This window comes from Macaca mulatta, chromosome 11 (genome assembly GCF_049350105.2).
Source record: "Macaca mulatta isolate MMU2019108-1 chromosome 11, T2T-MMU8v2.0, whole genome shotgun sequence".
NCBI lineage: Eukaryota > Metazoa > Chordata > Mammalia > Primates > Cercopithecidae > Macaca > Macaca mulatta.
In genome coordinates, this window is record NC_133416.1 from 138,651,813 (window position 1) to 138,668,450 (window position 16,638).

The window sequence follows — 16,638 nt, forward strand, 5'->3', positions numbered from 1 at the left end:
GAGCCTGTGAGTGACAGTTTACCTTTGCAGGAAAAGAAATGGCAAATGAACAGCGGAGATAAACAGGTCCGTTAGGGAGACATTAAAAGAAGAAAATAAAATCAACGTTACCTTCCCTGCTAAATTTCCCACAACACCCCTGGGCGGCCGTCCCTGAGGGCACCCAAATGAGGTGCGGAGGGCTCCTGCCAGATCCTCCCCTTGCGTCCGCAGTGATGACTCAGCTCGGCAGGACAGGAGAGGCTCTCGCTCCAGCAATAGCATGGAATTCGGCGACTTAAAGGCCAAATGTTCCTGGGGTTTGCTCTGCATTTGCTGCTTCCAGCTTTTCTTCTTAAACTACATTCGTCGGGGTCTTTTTTGTGGCAAGTGACAAACGCAACTGAAGCTCGCTTAGGTGAAAAAACAAATACAACCCATGCGCTGTTTCGTGGGACGGGAGCCTCTGTCCAGACCTCAAGGGCAGTCGTTTCCGTCTCTCAGGCTCTCCCCAGCTTTAACTTGCTTTCCTCGGTCGCCTTTCCTCACAGGGTTTTCTCCGTGCGATGCTCTCAGCCATCCCAGGCTGACACCCCAGCAGCCTCCCAACTGCGGTGGAGAGAGAGCCCCCCGCTTCTGCCGGTGCCCACAGAGGTCTGGAATTCAGCCTCCTGGCCTGGCAGGGGCCGTGAGCCCATCTCTAACCCATCGCTGAGTCTAGGGCCAAGGCTGACGCTGACCAGGCCTGGGCTACAGGAGCTGGGGTGGAGGATGGACGAGCCTCCTTCAAATCACAGGTGACGGAGGGAAAGTGGGAAAGGGAAAGGTAAGAACTGTCTCAAAGGGATGGAGAACAGACGTTTGGCAGGATCCAACCGAGTGTCCACAAACGAGGTTAATTCCTGTGCACTGCAGGGTGAGATCCTCAAGTCAGGAGGAAAGAGGACATGGGTCATTCCAGACAGAATTGACTTCAGGCCCTTCTCCTGCAAGGTGGACAGTCTTCTCTCCTTCGTCCCCGTATCAGATTCCCCCAGAGCATCATGTCCGCTGGAACAAGGGAGCTAATACATTCAGACCAAGGTGGGAGGAACTGAGTCCGGACTCATGGCTGTTTGGTCAGGGTGGGCGACAGACCCTAACAGCCAACCCCACTCCTGTAGGGACTTCAACCAGTGTGAGTCGAATGTTCATTTGGGACATTCCAAAGTGGGGCACAGGATCACCGCCCACCCCACGGTCATTCAGGGCCCGGACTCTTGCAGCGACTCCCTCCACTGTCCTCTGAGCCCCTGGGGTCCTCTCTGTCTAACTGGCTCCTAAGGAAGAGAAAATGTGAGAATTGCAGCTCTTCTTCATGGGCCTGCCTGGAAGTGCTGCGCTCTGGGCAGAGCTTGGTCGCCTGACCCCACCTGACACAGGGAGGCTGGGAATGGGTCTAAATGTACCCGGGGTGGGGGGAGGCGGGGACATAGGGTCTGGGGCACTGCAGACTCTGCCCCCGTGAGGACCTCTCTCTGCGGGAACCCACAGTTTACCTGGGGACACAGCATTGGGCAAATGACAAAGCTGTCCTGGAGTAATTCCAAGCATTCCCCAGTGAAGCCAGTGCATGGGGAAGAGGATGGAGGGGGCGGGAGCTAGCCTGGGGCATGCTGGGGTCTCCCCTTCTGAAGCAGGGCAGGAGAGCCCCAAAACTGGGGCTTAGCCCAGGGCAGTGAGCTGAGGGGAGCGGCTTGGGGAGGCTCTGCAGTCATATGTATCTATATACACCCACTCTTAATTACATGCAAATTAAGGAAAGATTTATGCAGAAATTTCAGGAAAACGGTGGTAACTTCCAGGTCCTGGGTTGTTGCCATGGAAAGGTGAGGGAACTTCACAGTGTTGTCATGGCAATGGTAAACTGTCTTGGCACTAGTGGGCGTGTCTTATGGAGAGGCACTGTGGCCTTTTCTCTGTTTCAGTCAGTCTTCAATCTGCTCCAGGGCTGAGCCCTCAGTTCCTACCTCACTTCCATGCACACAGCCCCATACATGGTCTCAGTGTCAGAGCACCCATCCCCCGGGAACCAGCCAGGCTGTCATGGGGTTAAGGACAGTCAGAGCTCAGAGAACTCACCCTGAGGAGCTGAGATTAGGTTGGCTCCGTGCCGGGGACGTCTCATTAAGACAGTCACACACCTCCTCATGAGAGCACAGCCTCCTGGGATGGCACAGTTCCTGTGCAAAGCCGAGCAGCGTCATCAGATAAGGGCAGGGTCCCGAGGAGTCTGGGCGCCCCACCAGCTGCATTTCTGGTCATTGATTTTCCTGCAGGCAGCCCCGGAGCGGGAGCCAGAGCAATGAGATGTTTAATTGCAGCCTTGCCCCTGACAACAAAGCTGCCCACCCGCTGCCTGGTGGTCCCGCCTGCAGAGATGTGGCCCACTCAGGCCTCCAAGACGTCTGGGACGACTTCATAAGGGCTCAGCTGCCTCTACTTACAAATTCACCCCAAAGTCTCCGGATGACCTGGGAAGGGACCAGGGCTCCCACGGTGCTGCTGACTTGTGTAGAGAGAGAAACTCTCACAGAAGCACGACCTGGATCTAATTCCCAACGCTGGGCCCCACCCTGGCTGCTGCAGTCCACTCAAATGAACACACGTCCCTTGATTTGCACAGTAGTGTCCTCGGCCAGGTCAAGACATTCTAGCTCCTGGAAATGGGGTGTGTTAGGAGCGCCTTTCCCAAACATGACCACCTCAGAGAGGGCTCTTGCTGTCCTGCTCGTGATACGTTTGTAATTGCTGGGAGCAGATTCCTTCCATTGTCCCCAGAACACAGCAGAGGCCCCGACCTGCCCCATAGCCCAGAATCAGCATGACAGACTCAGGCATCATGGAGTGACTGAGGTGACTCCCTGCAGGGGCTCCGGGGGCTTCCACCCCCTCACAATAAACCCACACCATGTCCCACGGACTGTGAGGCCCGCATGGCCCGGGCTCCATCTCCCCCTCTGCTTTTTGCTTCAGCCTCTCTGGCTTTCTTGCTGTTCCTTGAATGCTCCAAGCTCACTCCACCCCAGGGCCTTTGCACTTGTTGTGACACTTGCCTGAACACTGCTCAGAGCCTCATCCTTCCCCTCCCCAGTCAGTGTCTACTCAGAGAGGCCTTCCTTAACCTCTCATCGAATGCAGCCTCCTCACACCAAGCCACACTCACATCACCTGCTTGATGGTCTTCATGATGCTTGTCACTGTCTAAAAGTATCTACCTATTAGTTTACAGTGTTGTTTCTGAGTCTGCTGCTTATGGGACAAGGTGCCTGCTCTGAACCCAGCGCTAGCACATCCTGTGTGCCTTTAGGAAGGTGACTTAACTTCTCTATGCCTCAGTTTCTCATTTATCAAATGGAGATCATGAGCACTTACCTCAGGTAGTGTGGTGTCAATTGAGTGACCTGACATATGTGAGGAGTCTAGAACAGCATCTGGTGCATAGTAAGGGCTGTGTAATGTTTATTCAGATTGCTACTACTGTGCCTGCTTCCTCTGCTGATACTATCATGATCATCATTATCACCATCATCACCACCATCATCATCATCACCATCACCTTAATTATCACCATCACTGCCATCACCATCACCACCATGACATCACCATCGTCATCATCATTGCCATCATCATCACCATCCCCATCACCGCCATGATGCCATCACCACCATCATCACTGCCATGATGCCATCATCATCACCATTATGACCATCATCATCATCAACACCATCGTCACCATCATTCCATTAGGGACCACAAGCTCGGTGTGACCTGTGAGCTGTTAGTTCACTCTGCCCAGCATCTAGATCTGTGTCACGCACACAGGATACATGTGGGGCATTTATTGAATGAACATGGGTGTTATACAATGAGTACCTGGGCAAATATCCGGGTTGCAGTGGAATTCTGCTGCAGTGCCAGCATTACAGGGAATAGACATCTAATCGCTGGAGCCTGACATTACAGGATCAAAAATAAAAACCGCCCTTCCACCCACTCTGGATGCTGTCCTCGCCTGGCCTTCACTCCCAGCACCCTCTGAGTCACACGGGGCTCCCTGCAGCCTCATTGATTAAATGCCCAGACTCACTAAGTGATGGATTTTGCATCAATACATCGTGCCCTGGAAGCAGGCCTGGGCAGGAAATCTCCCTAAATAAAGACATCCAGTGACGGGTTTGTGAGCCTGGGCACAGGGAGGCAGGGGAGGGAGCTTCCATCTCATCAACCGAGGCCAGAGGAGGCCGAGCAGGAGGAGGTGTGGGGGCTGAAGCCTGTGCTGGCTCTGAGTCAGAAAAGCCTGGATCCCAAGAGCTGATTCTGGTGAGGAGCCCTGAGGCAGCTCAGAACTTCAAAGGAGCCTGGGAAGGTGAGTCAAGTACTGAGTTTCCAAACCGTCTGCCTGGAGAGGGCCAGGAAGAAGAGGTGGGGAGGACGTCGGGGTGGCAGTCCATAGTGTCTGGCAAAGAGGACATCAGACAGCATTGTTTATACACAATTTAGCCCTCTGGGTTACAGTAGGAATTTGGTTATCTAATACTAATAATATTTTACTAAACCAGGTCAAGAAAATATATGTCTATGTATCATTCATGCTTCCAATAGAAAATTATCACTGAAAACAGTACTTATACCTTCCTTTGATATGTGTTTGTTAAATTGTTAATATCCTCGCACATCTTACACCCCAGCAAATGGTACAGATCTTTCCTCAGGATTCTCTTCTTTGGATTTCAAAAGTTCAGTGGGGTCCCAGGTTTTCACATATGCCCGGGGGGACGGTCTCCTCCGGCACTCAGCTCCCGATCACTTCATTCATTTCTTCAACTCACACAGAGGCTTCCATTCTGCCTGGAGTGGTTCCCATTCCAGGGAACACCAGGAGTTGGGAGGGAGCTTTGCTCTTGATTTCCCAAAGGGAGTTGGAGAGAGAGGGAGAGAGAGAGAAGGAGACAGAGAGAGAGGAAAGTGGCTTTTCCTTGAGGGAACGTAGGCACTGTTGAAAAATACTGCTGAATATTCTGGTTCACAATGCTTACCTGGGACCATAGGATTCGTGCCAGGCAGGTTCCCCATCTGCAAATCAGATGAACTTGGCCAAGATGGACAGGGAACTGTAAGTTGGAGAGGAAGCCAGAGAGAAGGGCCTTATCCTGTGACCCTGTGCTGGGTATAAACGTGGGGTGATCTGATGGGAGATGGGCCCTGGCTTTTCCCAGGTGGAGATTCATATCACAAAACACCCACCCTCCATATCACACCCACACCCAACCTCCATATCACACCCATACCCACCCTCCATATCACACTCACACCCACCCTCCACATCACACCCACACCCACCCTCCATATCACACCCACACCCACCCTCCATATCACACCCACACCCACCCTCCATATCACACCCACCCTCCATATCACACCTCACCCTCCCTCCATATCACACCCACACCCACCCTCCACATCACACCCACACCCACCCTCCATATCACACCCACCCTCCATATCACACCACACCCACTCTCCATATCACACTCACACCCACCCTCCACATCACACCTCACCCTCCCTCCATATCACACCCACACCCACCCTCCATATCACACCCACACCCACCCTCCATATCACACCCACACCCACCCTCCACATCACACCCACACCCACCCTCCACATCACACCACACCCACTCTCCATATCACACTCACACCCACCCTCCACATCACACCTCACCCTCCCTCCATATCACACCCACACCCACCCTCCATATCACACCCACACCCACCCTCCATATCACACCCACACCCACCCTCCACATCACACCCACACCCACCCTCCACATCACACCACCCGCACCCTCCGTATCACACCCACCCACCCTCCAAATCACACCCACACCCACCCTCCACATCACACCCACACCCACTCTCCACATCACACCACCCGCACCCTCCACATCACACCCACACCCACCCTCCATATCACACCCACACTCACCCTCCATATCACATCCACAACCACCCTCCAAATCACATCCACCTGCCATATCACACCCACACCCACCCTCCATATCACACCCACACTCACCCTCCACATCACACCACCCGCACCCTCCATATCACACCCACACCCACCCTCCACATCACACCCACACCCACCCTCCACATCACACCACCCGCACCCTCCACATCACACCCACACTCACCCTCCACATCACACCACCCGCACCCTCCATATCACACCCACCCTCCCTCCAAATCACACCCACACTCACCCTCCATATCACACCACCCGCACCCTCCATATCACACCCACCCGCCCTCCAAATCACACCCACACCCACCCTCCACATCACACTCACACCCACCCTCCATATCACACTCACACCCACCCTCCATATCACACTCACACTCATCCCCCACATCACACCCACACCCACCCTCCATATCACACCCACACCCACCCTCCATATCACACCCACACCCATCCCCCACATCACACCACGCCCACCCCCCATGCCCTGGCCCCCGAGACGCAGGGTGGGCTGGGCAGGGTGACTGACTGATGGATGCTGCTGGTCGTTCTCCATGTGCTACCTCTCAATCCTGGTCTCTGACCCCGGAGACAGAATACAGGGGCTGCTGCCCACAGATGCCACTAGTAATTTCTGTTGAGTTTGGCCAAGGGAGGCCCCAGTTGGAGAGTGGGACTGGAGAAAGGGAATCTGTTTCCCCCCAGCAGTGAGGGAGACCCATCCCAGGTCACACCAATTCCCAGAGACAGAGAGCCCCCCTCTGCACACCTGGGTGTTTGGTCTGGGGTCTCCCTTGCCCCCGGTTCCCAACGCCTCCTCTCTGCCCAATGCCACTCCCTCTCCTCCCTTAGAAATGGACTTAGAACTGCCTGAAACTGCAAACAGAGCTCCCAGAGCACCTGACAGGTACTCACAGTAACAAGGGCACAGCCCAGGGAGCAATGTGCCATCACGGAGAAGACTGCAGGGACAGGGCAAACCCGAGGCCCCTGGGTCCCAGCCCTGGCCTCCTTCCCTGCATCGGAGGTTCCCAAAGCGGGGGACACCCCCGGGAATGTGGGAAAGGCAGCCTCCATCTCAGCGTCTGGCTCTGGACACGGATGAACAAACATGTATATCTGAAGCCCTCCCCTCCCCCTGCCAAGCTGTTTCTGAGGCAGGTTGTCTGCAAGCCACCCCTGGGGGACACGTCCCCGGCCATACCAGGGCCACACCTCAAAACCTCCTTCCGGGGACAGAGCCAGGAAGATCTCCAGGGCTGGTACGGAAGAGTGTGGGCCCAGGAGTCATTTGTCACCCAGGTCACTGCAAGGAGGATGCGTCCCTTGGAATCAACAGTAGCTCTTTAGGACAAGGGAAAATTGTTGTCCAAATAACTTGGCATCTTCGCAACCATGGAACATTGCTTTGTCCTGCCCTTGATGGGGATGTCTTGTCACTTAATTTCAAACCCCTGCCAGAGAGCTTTTGAAATATGGTGTGTGTCCACTGTATTACAAATGTGCACACTGTTTGCATACAGCTGCCTATTAGTGGCACTAGCGTTTTACGAGGAAAATGCTGGGAACGTTTAGGTGGCCAGGACTGCTATCAGCACAGGTCATTTTCCTCTCACCATCATATTAACTGGGAGCATTAAATGGCCATGTAAAAGTCACAGCCGTCGCTGGGAAGGACAGTGTCCTCACCCACCCGTGTGCTTTGGAAGTCAAAGCGGAACATGATGGAACATGATCTACGGGTGGAAGGCAGCCTGCGCTCCCCACTGTTACTAAATTACCCAGCCTGGCGGTGAGCGCAAGCATTGAATTATTGAACACAGAAATGCGGGCCCCATTTAAGTGGACTTCCTGTAAACTCGGTGCTGGGGAAAAAGGTCACGGCAGAAACTGCATGGAGATGAAAGGAAACCCACACAGAGGCTTGGCCCAGTGATCGGATGCCACAGCCGGAGGAAGAAGAGCGCAAATGTCTGGTACTAGAGGAGCAGAGAACCCCATGTGGGCCGTGATTCCCAGCCCTCAGAGGGGTTTTTGTTCCGATTCCTGAGCGAGCATCCTGAAGCAACGCTGATCTAATGGGAGCTTCCGAGAGGAATCTAAGTCAATGCCCATTCCTCCTAAGGCTGCTCCGGCACCTGCTAACCTGGTTCTAAGGATCTGTCTCCCCACTGTAACCATGCCAGGGTGCAGGTGACCCAGCAATGACATGAAACTGCCACATGCCATCCACGTAGGGTCGCTGGACTATTTGAACTTGAGTTCTCTATCCTAGGCTTAGATTTTGGAGACAGAAATGAACCCCAGATCTTCAGACCTCAGTCCAGGACTCTTCCTGACTGTGAAACGATTTCAGACCAATTTTCTTCCCTTGGGAAACTTAAGCAGCCACCCAGCCTCCAGCCTCCGGGCCTCCAGCGTGGTGTGGCTGTGTCTGCCTCGGTGGCTTGGCTGTGATTGGTGAGGCTCTCCGCACTTCTGTCCGCACTTCTGTCCTCACTGAGCTGAGATTCTCCGTCTCTGGGAGCCTTACCTATGAAACAACACAGTAAAGTAAGACCCAGTTGTCCACACAGACCCCAGGCAAGAGCCTGCTGTGATGGACAGATGCTACCGATGGGAAGACGGTGCTCTTCTCCAGAGGCTGAGATCAAATCCCCTTTCTCCAGGATGAAACTTCAGCGCCCACGGCTAGGGCTTCCAGCTCTTTCCCACAGCCTGGCCTTGAGGACCCCCAGCTGGGGACCCCATGAGCTGCCCTCAGGGGTCTGAGCCTAAGGACTGGCAGGTGGGGAAGGTCTGGTTTGGGGCCCTGGGAGGGAGGCTGGTGGGTTCTCTGCTCTCCCTTCAGGCTGCGTCCTCTGCCCGTGGGAAGAGATCTGCCCGTGTCTGGGGTGTGAACCTAGAAAATATGAGACAGGTCTCAGTTAATTTAGAAAGTTTATTTTGCCGAGGTTTAGGATGCACCCATGACCCAGCCTCAGGAGTCCTGACAACACGTGCCCAAGGTGGTCGGGCACAGCTTGGTTTTACACATGTTAGGGAGACATGAGACATCAATCACTATATGTAAGAAGTACATTGGTTCCGTCTGGAAAGGAGGGACAACTGGAAGCAAAGGCAGAAGGACCGGAAGCCGGAGGGGGCTTCCAGGTCACAGGTAGGTGAGACACAAATGGTTACATTCTTTGGAGTTTCTGATTAGCCTTTCCAAAGGAGGCAGATCAGATATGCATCTATCTCAGGGAGCCAAGGAGTGACTTTGAATAGAATGGGGGCGGGTTTGCCCTGAGCAGTTCCCAGCCTGACTTTTTCCCCAAGTGATTTTTGGGGCCCAAGATATTTTCCTTTCCCAGGGGGAAGGGAGTTAGGGCCAGCTCCAGCATCCTCGGTCAGGAGGTCGCTTCTGTTCTCAGAGCTCCCGTCCTTAGAACCGCCCACACCCCCATGAACTCAGGGCCCACCCTGGGGCAGAAGCTGTGTTGTCCTTGCTTGCACCTCCACCCGTCACTAGGTGAGTGGCACTGGAGACACTCAGCCCTAAGTGTGGGTGTGGTCTCCCCGGGGCCTCAGCATCGTGCAGGTCACCTCCAGGTCAGCCCGGAGACTCCAGGGCACCAGTGTCATCTCTGCTCTGCTGCGGGGTCACCTCTGGTTCAGCCCGGGGACTCAGGACACCAGTGTAGCCTCTGCTCTGCTGCTGTAACTGCCAGCTTCAGCTGCAGGAGGAGGAGGAGTTGGGACATCGGGAAAGAGGCATGGAGCTCCTTTGTAGAGAAGCTCAGAGGTTTCCAGAATGCCAAGCAGGCCTCCTGCCTCAGAGCACACCCTGCAGTTGGAATAGCAAAGCTTTGGCTTTCTGAACCCCAGCCCCAGTGGGCGCTCTGCCTTGGGGAGCAGCAGACTCCAGGCTTCAGGGTGAGAATTCTGTTCTCTCTTTGCATTATAAATGTGAATCTAACAATTATAGCTGATTAGCATGCAAAAGTCAAACAACATTTGGCAGAGCCTCCTTTCACCTCTAATGGTTCCCGTCTGAGCTGCCCAAATGGTTGCCTGGCACCTGATTTCAGTGGGCCCAAGGGGTTTGCTCTGCCCCACGGCTGCAGGGGGGAGATGGGGGAGGCCTGTGAGGGAGGCAGCAGCTGGAGCCCAGAGGACTCCAGGCCTGTGGTTCCTTCTGTCCCAGGCCCCAGGTTTGCCTTTTCCCCAGGTTTCAGAGTCTTCCTGCACTTGTTGAGTGATGCCCAGGATATTCTGCTGTGAAAGGGAGAAGCCAGGAGGGCGGCACTGCTCTGTCTTGGCAGGAACTGGAGGGCCCGTCTGATTGATTTTTGTGTGGCTGTTGTAGTTGTAGCTTTGATGGTTGTGCTTAGTTTATGGTCAGCAAGGTCACTCGGTGTACTGTCACCCAGGATGTGAGAGCACCAATGCACCCCGATCTAGCCCCTCTGTCAGGCCCCACTGCCCTGACAACTCCCTGATGTGGATGCCACAATGAGGGACATGTGGCCACAGCAAACGGAAAATGGGCTCTGGGATCCCTGTGGCAACTTGATCGCTTTTTGTGGCTGACAGCTGGGGTGTGTTCTCAGGGATGGTCTGCGGTTCCAAGCCGGACTCTCTCCCCATAGCTCACAGCAGCATATGCACGGACTCTCCCCATAGCTCACAGCAGCATGTGCGCGGACTCTCCCCATAGCTCACAGCAGCATGTGCGCGGACTCTCCCCATAGCTCACAGCAGCATGTGCGCGGACTCTCCCCATAGCTCACAGCAGCATGTGCGCGGACTCTCTCCCCATAGCTCACAGCAGCATGTGCGCGGACTCTCTCCCCATAGCTCACAGCAGCATGTGCGCAGACTCGCTCCCCATAGCTCACAGCCTCAGAGCAGACCCGGTCCTGAAACAGCTACAAACGCCCCGAGGACCATCCACTCTAGGACGGGGCAGAGGGGGTCAGTCCAAAGTTTTACAAGCCCTGAAACAACCACCAGCCCCTTAGGGCACCCACAGTGTGTGGAGAGGGAGAGGGGAAGGGAGAGGAGCTCTACCCCGGAGACCAGGATCTTCTCTTCAACCGAGCTCTGTCCCCTTCCACCCAGAACCCTCCCAGCCTCTCAGAGGGGCCTTGAGTGGTGGGGGAGGGGAGCCAGCAGGAGCAGTTTCACGCAGGGCTTCTGCTGGGGGGAGCCTCAGAGGAGGGGTCCCCCAGAGGCCACATCCCTGGGGGTAACCGGAGGACACCTGCCCGTGGGGTGTGGGCGAGACCCCAAGGCCTCCAGGCATGCATGAGTTAGAAGGAGTGGGTGTCTGGGCTCCGTGGACCTGTTCAGGCTTTCTCCTCCTGGGGGTCACTTCCATCAGGGTGGGGAGCGGGCTCTGTCTGACACGAGGCTCAGCACAACTCAGGCACCTGTTCTTGGAAACCCTCCAGGGGCACGTGAGCTTGACGTCCAGGAATGAGCTCCCCCGGGGGTGAAAGCCATTTCCCACCCACCCTCACCTCCCACCCAGTGCTGCCCTTGAGAAGCCTCTGCCTGGGGTCGGGGGTGAGCAGGCAGGGCCTGCACTTGCAATTTGCAGACATTGCCCCCATCCCAGGGCTACATCAGACTGGGGAAGATGAGGTGACCATCTGCTCCCCTGAGAGCCTTGGCGATTTCTGTTAGAGATTTGCAGAATCTCCCTGAAATTTCCTTAAAATGTTATTTGCCCCAACTTTACTGAACTCTCATTAGAGTAATCAATCCATACGCTTTGCATAAACATTTGATCTTAATAAGAAATAAGAATGTTGGAACTAGGACTGTTTTGACTATTTCTTAACATCTAAGTTTAACTAACTTAAATAATTCAGTAGGTGGCCATAGAAAACCTGGAGACATTTCTACCTAAGGACAACACATTCAAAGACTTATGGGTTATTTATTCCTTTAATTTCCCCTCAAATACAGCCATACAAGCATCCATATTATGTGGTTTCAATGAATATTTATTTCTCAAATGAGCTATGCGGCTGTTCGGATTTTCTAATGAAAGGCGGGGAGGAGGGAGGCTGGCCTTTTGTAGGCTCTATCGGCCGCGACAGTCCCAGATGCTCCCAGAGTCCCCAGCACAGGAGGCCCTGACCCATCAGGGTCTGCACGGGGCTCCAGAGAAAGGAGCGTCTGCCCTCCACCTCACGCGGAGCAGAAGCCAGTGAGAGTAGCAAAGGCGCTCCCACCCCCTGCTGGGGTGCGCTGCACTTCACAGTCTGCAGGGGCCACACTGTGTCTAGCAGGGCTGGGGTGCAAGGAGTTGGCTGTCAGTCTCCTCCAGCCTCCCGTGCCTCAGCTACCTGGAAAATGGACACAGGTGTCACGGGGTGGTTCCTGCCCTATAGGAGGAGCCCACACGTCATTACCTGTGGTCTCAGCATAAGGGACACAGACTCTGGGCTTAAATCTGGAGGCCATATGGGGACAGTGCCATCCCCTCAACCAGCATCACCACGATGGGATTTTGGAGAGGGGCTGGGGGTTATGCACCTCTGATTTTATTATTGCCCTCTTTCTCCATCTCCCAGCTTCCAGCTCCCTCCTCTTAAGATCATGGAGTCTCTATTTCCTTCCACATCTGCACCTCATTCCTTATGTATGTGAGATCCTCCGAAGGCAGAGCTATAGAGCAGGAAATCGGTTTTGCAACAGACCTTCCGCCATGAATTTTCAAGGTTCTGAAGGCAGAGCTATGGAGCAGGAAATCCGTTTTGGAGTTGACCTTCCACCATGAATTTTCAGGGTGACCTGCATGGAATGTCCATTGGTAGAAATGGAGATTTCCTTTCCTGCGAGGAGATGTTTCCCTGCTCAATCTGGGTGCTGAATCCCAGCCAGGCTCTCTCCAGGGGCAGGCAGGGGACACGCCAGGTGTCAGCAGTGTTTCCATGGCACCTGTTTCCTTCTGAGGCCTGGGGCAGTAGGACCACGGGAGGGGTCTAGGGCAACAGACACAGCTCCGTGGGGTTCCCCAGTTGCTGGAACCTCGGGGTCTGGGGCCCTCCTCCCTCATCCCTCCTGGACTCAGAAGCCATGTCTGGTGGAGGCTGATGCATGGGCTTCAGAGTCTGGCAACCCTGGGATTGAGCCCCAGGCGTCCCTGGTGTCATGCAGGTGCATCTGTGCCCCTGGAGGGTGTGTATGAAACGAGATGAAGCAACAGCAGACCTAGCCCAGTGCCGGGCACTTAATAGGCAGGAATACATGGTAAGTGTCCTCAGGAGACATGCAGGGACCAGCACCAGCCCCCCCGCACCCCCCCCCGTGTGGGGCACAGATGGACCCTCTGCTGCCTCATGGCACACACCAACTCCAACCCTCCTGGTGCCTGACCCAGACCCCTGCCAGGGATGGAGGTGGGATGCAGCCTCCCTCGACTGGCCTGGTCGCTGCACGAGGGGAGGCTGGACGGGGCTGGGGCCTCAGCGTTCAGTGAGTAGTGAGGGGGAGCTGAGAGACCCAGGTTCCAAACCCCCAGAGCAAGCTCCATTGAACTTCACTTACAAAGCCCAAATTCAAACATAAAATTAAGAATTTCAAGATCTTTGCAGCCAGACTGCAGGGCCTCTGGGCATGGAGGGAGCCACTGACTGTCGGATGCATCTGTGCCAGACTCGAGTGAGAGACACACCTCGGTCACAATGCTGAGTGCTGGGGGCGCTCCAGCGGCCTTGCCCTAACTGGGACAGTGCCACTGGTGTGATCCCCATTCTACAGAGCAGGAAACAGGCACAGAAGGCTGGGTAGCATTCCTGGGGTACTTGGGAGGGAGATGGAGAGCCAGGCTTACTTGCACCCAGGTGTCCGGGTCTGCTGAGATCCCTGCTGGCCACGCAGTGAGCTCAGCGTCATCATCACCATCCTCGACGTCAGCCCCACAAGGAGGTTGCTGCCGGCCGTCCCGGCCTCCCACTGCAGAGGAAAGAGGCCTGGCAAAGAAGGAACGGGTCTCAGAGTCCCAGCCTCTGGGCACTGGATTAGAAACGGTGCTTCCAGAGTGCCTGGAAGGAGGGAAGCAGCTGCCAGCGTCATTGTCATTATCTGTGTTGAGGATGACACAACAATGCCCTCGATGACGCTGAATGGCTGTTTCCAGACTCAGGGGCTCCCTGCCTCACTCAACTGAGGACCTACCCTGGCCGCAGCCCATCCTCAGCCCTCAGCAGAGCTGGGGCCTGGGCAGCTCGGCCGTCTTCTCCCAGAGGGGCTCAGACATCCTCGGGCGCTGAGGGTCATCCCAGGACCCAGTGTGTCCCAGCCCTTGAGGTGGGTTCATCCACCTCAAGGTGCCAGAGTCAGACAGCACCCCCGCGGGTGGGAGAAGCCCTTCCCGGGCAGGAGTGTGCCCCATTGCAGCTCCATTTGGAGGGAGATTTAACACGTTCTGACATGCAATAGGCTTTCTCTTCAACTCTTCCAAGACGTGGGCACTGATTTTCTCGTCTACAGGCTGAAGGACGGGGCTCTGGAGTGGAGATGCAGAAATCGAGGTAGTGGCCACTGACCGACGGTGCGGGAGAGAAGCCCTGGGGCCCATGGGTCCCCACATGTAACCGTATGTCCTCTGTGCAGAGCTCGGGACACTGGTGCCATCGTGTCCCCATGTGTCACCTCATGTCCTCTGCACAGAGCTTGGGACACTGGTGCCATCATGTCCCCACGTGTGACCTCATGTCCTCTGCACAGAGCTTGGGGCTGTCCTCTCATGGCCGCTCCTGGATGGTCAGGCCCTGTGTTCCAGGCGGCTTTGACAGTGACTGTCCCCGGTGCTGCCGTCACTAACCCAGCCTAAGAGCAATAAAGCCACCTGCCCTGGAGTGGAGAATGTGTGGGTTGCTATGCACCAGTCGCCATGGCACCAGCACCCGTGACTTCAGGTCGGATGAGTGTCTGGAGAACAGTGAGCAGCGTCAAATGGTCAGGGGCCCAGGGTGCCTGAGGAGGTCAGCCTCTGCCCAGTTCTCTGCGGGGAAACCTGTGGGGCTGTCCTGGGCCCCACAGAGCTCACAGTCGCCCTGGGGAGCAGGGAGGAGGGGCCCAGGAGGCCTTCTCATCTGGGACAGTCCTGGAAGAGGCCCCTTGGGGACACACATGGGAAAATGGGGCATCCAGCAGCCAGACTGAGCCAGGACCTTGAGAGAAGAGACAGCTGTCCCCGGAAGTCCTGTAATGTGGCTGCTCCATCCACCGGCCAAGTGGAGCATCCTGGACCACTCACAAGGGGCTCTGCTCTTCATGACTTTAATGCAACCTGTCACCGTCGTTGTGGGTGATCACTAACACAGCATAGCAAGGCAGGGAGACTACAGGGTGAGGAGTTTCTGCAGAAGACGTTGGAACCAGGAATGTGCACAGACACCACGAATGTGAATTGTAACCTCAAAGGGAAGGCACAGGCAGCCCAGCAAAAGCAGCAGCTGATGGGAGCTCGCGGCAAGCCCACCTCTCCTCCAGGTGGCGAGAGACCCCAGAGGAGAGGCCCGGGGTGTCGGCCCCCCTGGAACAGAGAGAAAGATGCCTGCGTGGACGGGTGCCCAGAGGTGTGGACAGCAGGGTCCCCATGCTGACCGTGGCAGGACAAGCTCGGGTTCAAGCTCCTCAAGGAAAGCTTTAAGCTCATCCCCAGCTTCTGAGCAGGTGCAAGCCGGTCCCAGGGACGCTTTGTTCCGTTCCCTGCTCTCCAGGGGAGGCGGGTGGGGAAGGGAGGAAGACAGGGGCCTCTCCCTCCTCCCTGCACAGCCTCAGACCTTCCAGCCGGAAGCAGTGGCATCTGGTAACGATGATGACTACGCTACTAATTATTAGCATTCTGATTTAATAGGCAGGGAGCCAGTGAAGTGCAGGGGCTGGGGGAGCTGCAGCACAGAGTCCAGGAGAGTCCATCCCGGCCCCGCTCCTGAGCCCGGGTGACCTTGGGCCAATCCCCCAAGGTCAGCCATTCTGTTGGTTTCCATCACCTCTAAATTGCAGTTCCCAGGGAGCACACAATGAGAAAAAGCGCTTAAAACCCTGAGCATGGATGGCTCCTGCCTCAGGGCTGTGAGCTGCTGCCACCATTAGTCCTGAGAAAGCCAGTGGGGCGGGGGCTTCACCCAGCCTGGGACGCTCCATGTGGTCCATATGTCGTCCTGTGAAATTCTGAGTCTGTTGCCAGTAGATCAAAGTCGGGATGTTCCAGGTAAAACCTGGATTTCCACCTCCTCCTGGAGAACCGGAAGTCCTGGCAGCTCCAGGCGCACCCGGCCACAGTCGGCTGTCAGAGTCAAGGCTGGGGGCTGCTCCCCAGTGACCCAGCTCCCACCAGCTCAGCTGGACTGGCAGCCACGTCCACCCAGCCCTGGGCATTGGTGCTGTGACCCTGATGTGACCTGGGCCTTTGCCGCCGACGACCTGAGCCCCCCTCCCCCAGCGAGAGGCCTAGGGCGTCCGGAGTAAGCTCAGTGGGGAGCAGCCTGTGTGGGGACGCCTCTCACCACAGGTTCCCCCTGAGTTTAAACAAAATGCACGTGTGCACACACGCACACACTAAAACACACATCTGCACACACC